The sequence below is a fragment of the Cervus canadensis genome, chromosome 9 (assembly GCF_019320065.1).
Source record: "Cervus canadensis isolate Bull #8, Minnesota chromosome 9, ASM1932006v1, whole genome shotgun sequence".
NCBI classification, from domain to species: domain Eukaryota; kingdom Metazoa; phylum Chordata; class Mammalia; order Artiodactyla; family Cervidae; genus Cervus; species Cervus canadensis.
Window position 1 is genome coordinate 59,239,845 of NC_057394.1, and position 10,170 is coordinate 59,250,014.

Here is a 10,170-nt window from a genome sequence, read left to right on the forward strand (position 1 = left end):
TGTGGATCTATTTCTGGGCTCTCTGTCTGTCTCATTGATCTACTTGTCTATTCTATTACCATTACCACACTATCTTGATCACTATAGTTTTACAGTAAGTCTTAAAGTTGAGTATTGTCAGTCTTCCAACTTTGTTCTTCTCTACCACTGTTTTTTGGGTTTGTTTTTTTTTTTTTTTTTGGGCGGGGGGGTCTTTTGCCTAGAATATTACTTAAAGCTATAGTAAAATAATAATATAGTTTTGGTTCAAGTAACTCAGAGACAGATTCATCCATATACAAGAACCTATTATGCAATAAATGTAGCATCAAAAGGAAAAAAAAAACAGACAGCTTAGTAGATGCTGTTAGGAAAATTGCTTTGCTATACAAAGGAATATAAATGAACATTTCTTACAAAGGTGAACACTAGATGAATTAAAGATGTAAATATAAATGGTAATAGAATAAAGTTACTAGAAGAAAACTAAGTTTTATTTGTAATCTGGTGTTGGGAAGAACTTAAACAAAACTTTAAATGCATACACTATTAGCCAAAAATGGATGAGTATAATAACATCAACCTTAAAGATTTCTGTTCAGCAAAATTTACCATTGAATAAAAATTAATAAACAGCCAGCAAAACAGGGGAAGTTATTTGCAATGTCTAAAGCTGACAAAAAGCTAATATGTAGAATATCCAGGAAATGCCTACCAATCAAGAAGCAATGGACAGAAACTGCAATAACATAAAGAAGCGAGAAACAGGCAAAGCATTTGAATAGGCAGTGTGCAGAAGATACCCGAAAAAAGGCGACAACTCATGATAAAATGTACCAAAACAACTGGCAATGAGATAACACAGGAACAAAAATGCTCATCACTTTACACCTGCCAAGACTGTTAGAGCCAGCTGTCACCTCGCACCCCCAAGTGTGTGGGCCTAATCTCAGCTGGTCTGCCCAAGACCTCCTGGGCACCACCCCTCGAAGCCCCAGCCCCCATCCCCACCCCCACCAGCCCCATTTCCACTGCAACAAGATGAAAGAAATATCCAGAACCAGGAGAAATGACAGGCACAAGTGCTCATTGACGAGAAAGGAATTGCTCGCAGAAAGAAGGTTCACAGAACAGCCACAGCAGATAACAAAAACCTTCTGTACTCTTTAAAGAAGTTAGAGGTAAAATCATCTCATATTCAAGAGGTGAACGTGGTCACAAACCAAGGAACCGTGGTCCACTTTAACCACCCTGAAGTTCAGGCATCGCTGGCAACAGACACTTTCACCATTAAGTCCATGCTGAGACAAAGCAGATGAAGAAATCCTACCCTGGGTCGTAAACCACGTTGGCGCAGGTCGTCTGACCCCTTTAAGGAGACTGAGTGAAGTCCTGCCCAAGCAATCTGGGGGTGGAAAAGCACCACTCACTCCTGGAGAGGATGCTGATGAAGTTCCAGATCTTGCGGAGGATTTTGAAGACTCTTCCAAGAACGAAGCAAACTGAATTGAGTCATCTTCTGAAGAAGACAAAACTTGAGAAGTGACTGAGACTGCTATATCATATGATGATTGCTTTTTAAAATTTTGTCTACGGATCTGATAAAATCTAGATCATTAATATTTTGAAGCCCAAGTCCCTGGACACTGCAGCTCTTTTCAGTTTTTGCTCATACACAATTCATTCTTTCAAGCTAATTAAGCTGAGGACGCCTGGGGATAAAGTTTGAAACAAAGGTTAATAAAGTTTTTTTGCCTAGAGAAAAATAAATAAATAAAAAGTTTTTTAAAAGGGGGCCTATTATACAGAGTGAAGTAAGTCAAAAAGAAAACCACCAATACAATATATTAATGCATATATATGGAATTTAGAAAGATAGTAACAATGACCCTATGTGCAAGAAGCAAAAGAGACACAGGTATAAAGAACAGACTTTGGGATTCTGTGGGAGAAGGCGAGGGTGGGATGATTTGAGAGAACAGCAATGAAACATGTATATTACCATACGTGAAATAGATGACCAGTCCAAGTTCAATGCATGAAGCAGGGCACTCAAAGCCAGTGCACTGGGACGACCCAGAGGGATGGGATGCGGAGGGAGTTGGGAGGGGGGTTCAGGATGGGGGACACATGTGCACCCATGGCTGATTCATGTGAATGCAGGGCAAAACCCACAATATTGTAAAGTAATTAGCCTCCAATTGAAATAAATTAATTTTAAAAGCAAAAAAAGACTGTTAGAAATTGGAAAGGTGGATAAACTCAAGCATTAGGTGGAGATGTAGAAATATAAGTATCCCCGTGCACTGTCAGGCTTCCCAGGTGGCACCAGTGGTAAAGAACCCGCCTGCCAATGCAGGAGACATAAGAGATACAGGTGACATCCCTGGGTTGGGAGAAGGACATGGCAACCCACTCGAGTATTCTTGCCTGGAGAATCTCATGGACAGAGGAGCCTGGCGGGCTACAGTCCACAGGGCTGCAAAGAGTCAGACACGATTGAAGTGACTCAGCATGCACGCACCATTCACTGCTGGTGAGGTTGTAGACCAATGAGAGAAATCAGACCTGCTCACTCAAACTAGATATGTGTATTTCCTCCAGCCCAGAAATTCTGCTCTTAAATATACATCCCAGGCAACTTCCTACATAGGTTCATAAGGCGACATGTTTGAGGATACACATTGTAGCATTGCTCAGGAAAATAGGGAACTGGGGCAACCAAGTTGAAGAAGGAAATGGCAACCCCCTCCAGTATTCTTGCCTAGAGAATCCCAGAAACGGGGGAGCCTGGTGGGCTGCCATCTATGGGGTCGCACAGAGTTGGACATGACTGACGTGACTGAGCAGGGGCAACCAAGATTTCATCACTGGGAGAGTCAAGACAATAGGGATTACTAACAAAGCCAAAAGTTGGATTTTTTCAAAGAACACTAATATTGACAGAATGGCAGCAATATCAATCAAGAAAAAAAGAAGGCACAAATATACATCCTTAGGAATAAAACTAAGATGTAACTACATGCAGCAGAATTTTTAAAAATAATAACAATACTATGAACAACACCATGCCAAAAATTTGAAAATTTAAATAAGGTGAAAGATTCCTACAAAATTCCTAGTAATAGAAAACTAGAATAATCTTAAATCTCTTTTTAAAGCACTTGAATCAGCAGTTAAAAATTAAAAAAAAAAAAAAAAATCTTCCTATACAGAAAAATAAAGGATTTTGTCAACAAATTCTACCAAACATTTAAGGAACAAAGTATGTTAATTTTACAAAAACCTACCCAATGGATGAGCAAAAGAGAGAATACTCTCCAACTAAACGTATGAAGCGGGCAACACAGCCTCAGTTCTAACAAGGACAAGGACATCTGACAAGGACAGTTTGAGAAAAGAAAATTACAGACTCAATTTCATTCGTGAACATAGATGCAAAATAACTAAATAAAATATTATCAAATAAAATCCAGTCACATATGAAAAAAATAATATGTCATGAACAAATTGAATATAGGCCAGGATTGAAAGTTTGGTTTAACTTTAGAGAATCAATCTAATGTACTTTACCACTCTTGTGGCTCAGCTGGTAAAGAATCCGCCTGCAATGTGGGAGACCTGGGTTCGATCCCTGGGTTGGGAAGATTCCCTGGAGAAGGGAAAAGCTACCCACTCCAGTATTCTGGCCTGGAGAATTCCATGGACTGTATGGTCCATGAGGTCACAAGGAGTCGGACATGACTGAGCGACTTTCACTTTCACCACGTTAAAAGATAAAATAAGAAAAAGCATGGTAGCTGGTAATAGACACAGGATTTCTTTGGGGCACAACAAAAAAAAAAGTTCTAAAATTAAACTGCAGTATGGTTGCATCATTTTTTTAATATACTGAAAGCCATTGAATGATACAATTTAAAGAGATAAATGGTATGGTATGTGAATTATGTCTCAAAAAGTTGCTTTAAAATAAGAAGACAAGATGTCTATCATCTGTTCAACACTGTCCTGATGACCTTAGGTAATGTAATGAAACAAGAATGGAGGGAAAGAGAGAAGGAAAGAACAAATGGAGGGAAGGAGAGAAGAAAGAAAGAGGGGAGGAGGGTGAGTGAGAGGCAGAGAGAGAAGGATGGATGGAGAGAGGGAGGGAGGGCACGAAGGAGGGATAAAGGGATGGAGGGATGGATGGAAGTGGGAGTTAGGTTAGAAGAAGAAACAACACTGACAATACCAACATGTGATAGCTCCCCAAAATCTAAATTACTAGAATTACTAAAAGTTCTATCACTCAGTAGTGTCTGACTCTGTGTGACCCCATGGACTATACAGTTGATGGAATTCTCCGGGACTGAATACTGGAGTGGGTAGCCTATCCCTTCTCCAGCGACTCTTCCCAACCCAGGAATTGAACCAGGGCCTCCTACATTACAGGAGGATTCTTTACCAACTGAACTATCAAGGAAGTCCACTTATAATAAAGCCACTAATACAACAAATCAGTATTCAAAAATTAATTGCATTTCTATATATCCTCAACAACACTTAGAAAATACATTTTTTTTTAAAGAAGATAGAAAATACATCTTTTTTAAAGGTGAAAGTGAAGTCACTCAGTTGTTTCCAACTCTTTCAAACCCCATGGACTGTAACCTGCCAGGCTCCTCCATCCATGGGATTTTCCAGACAAGAATACTGGAGTGGGTTGCTATTTCCTTCTCCAGGGGATCTTCCTGACCCAGGGATAGAACCCGGGTCTCCCGCATTCAGGGCAGACTCTTTACAGCCTGAGCCACCAGGGAATCCGTAAGGTTGACTTGTTAGGAGTGGGATCAACATTATAATATTCTCCAAAGATGTGGAGTACTAGGAATAAATTTAACAAAAGATATGCAAAGTCTTCATGAAAAAATTATAAAATTCTATTGAAAGACATGATTGAAGAGCTAAATAAATGGAGAGACATACCATGTTCATGAGTGAAGAACCCAATATTGCAAAAATGTCAATGCTTTCCAAATTTACAGCAGTGATGTAATTCCACACAAAATACTGCAGCATACATCTGGAACCTGAGAAGCTGATCCTAAAATGTGTACAGAAAAGCAAAGGCCCCAAATGGGTAAGACATTCCAGAAGTATAGAAGAGTAATGGAAAAGATTTTATATGTTGACATACAGAGAAACATAAAGAATGACAAGTACATATTGCAATGGTTGCTCAAAATCTGGAACAACAATTAAAATTACTTAGAAGATGTTTTTCATATTGCAATAAAAATGTTATAGTATTATTTGTTCTCAACTGGTCATGAAATGCTTTTGCTCTAATTATAATTTTATTTAACTAATACTTACCACATTCTGTGCTATAGAAATAATTTACTTAGATTTAGAAGATTAAAATAATATAAATATTTCTTCAAAGGCTTTCTCTGCATCTATTGAGATAATCATATGGTTTTTATCTTTCAATTTGTTAATGTGGTGTATTACATTGATTGATTTGCGGATATTAAAGAATCCTTGCATTCCTGGGATAAAGCCCACTTGGTCATGGTGTATGATTTTTTTTAATATGTTGTTGGATTCTGTTTGCTAGAATTTTGTTAAGGATTTTTGCATCTATGTTCATCAGTGATATTGGCCTGTAGTTTTCTTTTTTTGTGGCATCTTTGTCTGGTTTTGGAATTAGGGTGATGGTGGCCTCATAGAATGAGTTTGGAAGTTTACCTTCCTCTGCAATTTTCTGGAAGAGTTTCAGTAACATAGGTGTTAGCTCTTCTCTAAATTTTTGGTAGAATTCAGCTGTGAAGCCATCTGGTCCTGGGCTTTTGTTTGCTGGTAGATTTTTGATTACAGTTTCGATTTCCTTGCTTGTGATGGGTCTGTTAATATCTTCTATTTCTTCCTGGTTCAGTTTTGGAAGGTTATACTTTTCTAAGAATTTGTCCATTTCATCCAAGTTGTCCATTTTATTGGCATAGAGCTGCTGGTAGTAGTCTCTTATGATCCTTTGTATTTCAGTGTTGTCTGTTGTGATCTCTCCATTTTCATTTCTAATTTTGTTAATTTGGTTTTTCTCTCTTTGTTTCTTAATGAGTCTTGCTAATGGTTTGTCAATTTTGTTTATTTTTTCAAAAAACCAGCTTTTAGCTTTGTTGATTTTTGCTATGGTCTCTTTAGTTTCTTTTGCATTTATTTCTGCCCTAATTTTTAGGATTTCTTTCCTTCTGCTAACCCTGGGGTTCTTCATTTCTTCCTTCTCTAATTGCTTTAGGTGTAGAGTTAGGTTATTTATTTGGCTTTTTTCTTGTTTCTTGATGTGAGCCTGTAATGCTATGAACCTTCCCCTTAGCACTGCTTTTACAGTATCCCATAGGTTTTGGTTTGTTGTGTTTTCATTTTCATTCATTTCTATGCATATTTTGATTTCTTTTTTGATTTCTTCTATGATTTGTTGGTTATTCAGAAGTGTGTTATTCAGCCTCCATATGTTTGCATTTTTAACAATTTTTTTCCCTGTAATTGAGATGTAATTCAACACCCATTCATGACTAAAACTCTCCAGAAAGCAGGAATAGAAGGAACATACCTCAACATAATAAAAGCTATATATGACAAACCCACAGCAAGTATCACCCTCAATGGTGAAAAATTGAAAGCATTTCCCCTGAAATCAGGAACAAGACAAGGGTGCCCACTCTCACCACTACTATTCAACATAGTGTTGGAAGTTTTGGCCACAGCAATCAGAGCAGAAAAAGAAGTAAAAGGAATCCAGATAGGAAAAGAAGAAGTGAAACTCTCACTGTTTGCAGATGACATGATCCTCTACATAGAAAACCCTAAAGACTCTACCAGAAAATTACTAGAGCTAATCAATGAATATAGTAAAGTTGCAGGATATAAAATTAACACACAGAAATCCCTTGCATTCCTATATACTAACAATGAAAAACAGAAAGAGAAATTAAGGAAACAATACCATTCACCATTGCAACAAAAAGAATAAAATACTTAGGAGTATATCTACCTAAAGAAACAAAAGACCTATACATAGAAAACTATAAAACACTGATGAAAGAAATCAAAGAGGACACAAACAGATGGAGAAACATACCGTGTTCATGGATTGGAAGAATCAATATTGTCAAAATGGCTATTCTACCCAAAGCAATCTATAGATTCAATGCAATCCCTATCAAGCTACCAACGGTATTTTTCACAGAACTAGACCAAAGAATTTCACAATTTGTATGGAAATACAAAAAACCTCGAATAGCCAAAGTAATCTTGAGAAAGAAGAATGGAACTGGAGGAATCAACCTGCCTGACTTCAGACTCTACTACAAAGCCACAGTCATCAAGACAGTATGGTACTGGCACAAAGACAGAAATATAGATCAATGGAACAGAATAGAAAGCCCAGAGATAAATCCACGAACCTATGGACACCTTATCTTTGACAAAGGAGGCAAGGATATACAATGGAAAAAAGACAACCTCTTTAACAAGTGGTGCTGGGAAAACTGGTCAACCACTTGTAAAAGAATGAAACTAGAACACTTTCTAACACCATACACAAAAATAAACTCAAAATGGATTAAAGATCTAAATGTAAGACCAGAAACTATAAAACTCCTAGAGGAGAACATAGGCAAAACACTCTCCGACATAAATCACAGCAAGATCCTCTATGACCCACCTCCCAGAATATTGGAAATAAAAGCAAAACTAAACAAATGGGACCTAATGAAACTTAAAAGCTTTTGCACAACAAAGGAAACTATAAGTAAGGTGAAAAGACAGCCCTCAGATTGGGAGAAAATAATAGCAAATGAAGAAACAGACAAAGGATTAATCTCAAAAATATACAAGCAACTCCTGCAGCTCAATTCCAGAAAAATAAATGACCCAATCAAAAAATGGGCCAAAGAACTAAGCAGACATTTCTCCAAAGAAGACATACAGATGGCTAACAAACACATGAAAAGATGCTCAACATCACTCATTATCAGAGAAATGCAAATCAAAACCACAATGAGGTACCATTACACGCCAGTCAGGATGGCTGCTATCCAAAAGTCTACAAGCAATAAATGCTGGAGAGGGTGTGGAGAAAAGGGAACCCTCTTACACTGTTGGTGGGAATGCAAACTAGTACAGCCACTATGGAAAACAGTGTGGAGATTTCTTAAAAAACTGGAAATAGAACTGCCATATGACCCAGCAATCCCACTTCTGGGCATACACACTGAGGAAACCAGATCTGAAAGAGACACGTGCACCCCAATGTTCATCGCAGCACTGTTTATAATAGCCAGGACATGGAAGCAACCTAGATGCCCATCAGCAGATGAATGGATAAGGAAGCTGTGGTACATATACACCATGGAATATTACTCAGCCGTTAAAAAGAATTCATTTGAACCAGTTCTAATGAGATGGATGAAACTGGAGCCCATTATACAGAGTGAAGTAAGCCAGAAAGATAAAGAACATTACAGCATACTAACACATATATATGGAATTTAGAAAGATGGTAACGACAACCCTATATGCAAAACAGAAAAAGAGACACAGAAGTACAGAACAGACTTCTGAACTCTGTGGGAGAAGGCGAGAGTGGGATGTTGCAAAAGAACAGCATGTATATTATCTATGGTGAAACAGGTCACCAGCCCAGGTGGGATGCATGAGACAAGTGCTCGAACCTGGTGCACTGGGAAGACCCAGAGGAATCGGGTGGAGAGGGAGGGGGGAGGGGGGATCGGGATGGGGAATACGTGTAAATCTATTGCTGATTCATGTCAATGTATGACAAAACCCACTGAAAAAATAAATAAATAAATTATGAAAAAATATATATATATAAATATTTCAATAATAGAAATAAAATATTTAGATTTCAAACATTTTTGCATGACATATGATCTAATAATTGAAAGATCTAAAAAATGAAAGACAGTGTGATATTATAGTGGAAATGAGCATTAACAGCTATGATCGCTCAAAGGAAAAGGAACACTCACTTGAGGTTCTGAAAAAGTTCACACAGAGGAGGAAAATGTATGAAATAAGTGTAAAATACTTCATTGGAGAGATCGTCACATAAAATAAGTATTTCTTATTTTTTAAATAATCATAATCATAACTAGACTGAGGCCTTACTGGACAAGAATAATTTTTTTTTTTCTGTCACAGGAAATGTGAAGGATTGTAACAGTAGGCAATTCTTTTGGGAACTAAAGTCTAAAGATATAAAACTCTTTTTGAATTAAGCTGTTCTGCTGAATTTTGATCACAAATAGATTTTCACCTGTGCATTAGAATTTATTAAAGTTGTCTTTCTTCAAGGAGTGTGTGTGTGTGTGTGTGTGTGTGTATGAATGCTCGGTCATGTATAACTCTCTGTGACTCCACGAACTGTAGCCTGGCGGGCTGCAGGGTTTTCCAGGCAAGAATGCTGGAGCGGGTTGCCATTTCTTATTCCAGGGGATCTTCCTGACTCAGTGGTTGAACCTGTGTCTCTCTTTTTTTTTTTTTTTTCCATTTATTTTTATTAGATGGAGGCTAATTACTTTACAATATTGTAGTGGTTTTTGCCATACATTGACATGAATCAGCCATGGATTTACATGTGTTCCCCATCCTGATCCCCCCTCCTGCCTCCCTCTCCATCCCATCCCTCTGGGTCTTCCCAGTGCACCAGCCCTAAGCACTAGTCTCATGCATCCAACCTGGGCTGGTGATCTGTTTCACCCTTGATAGTATACTTGTTTCAATGCTATTCTCTCAGAACATCCCACCCTCGCCTTCTCCCACAGAGTCCAAAAGTCTGTTCTGTTCATCTGTGTTGCTTTTTCTGTTTTGCATATAGGGTTACCGTTACCATCTTTTTAAATTCCATATATATGCGTGAGTATACTGTATTGGTGTTTATCTTTCTGGCTTACTTCACTCTGTATAATGGGCTCCAGTTTCATCCATCTCATTAGAACTGATTCAAATGCATTCTTTTTAATGGCTGAGTAATATTCCATTGTGTGTATGTACCACAGCTTCCTTATCCATTCGTCTGCTGATGGGCATCTAGGTTGCTTCCATGTCCTGGCTATTATAAACAGTGCTGCGATGAACATTGGGGTGCACGTGTCTCTTTCAGATCTGGTTTCCTCAGTGTGTATG

At 38.0% G+C, this 10,170-nt stretch overlaps 1 pseudogene; it reads left to right on the forward strand.

The window, feature by feature from the left end:
- The first annotated feature begins 852 nt into the window (after nt 1–852).
- Nucleotides 853–1,485, forward strand: LOC122447279 (annotated as a pseudogene).
- Nucleotides 1,486–10,170: the final 8,685 nt, after the last annotated feature.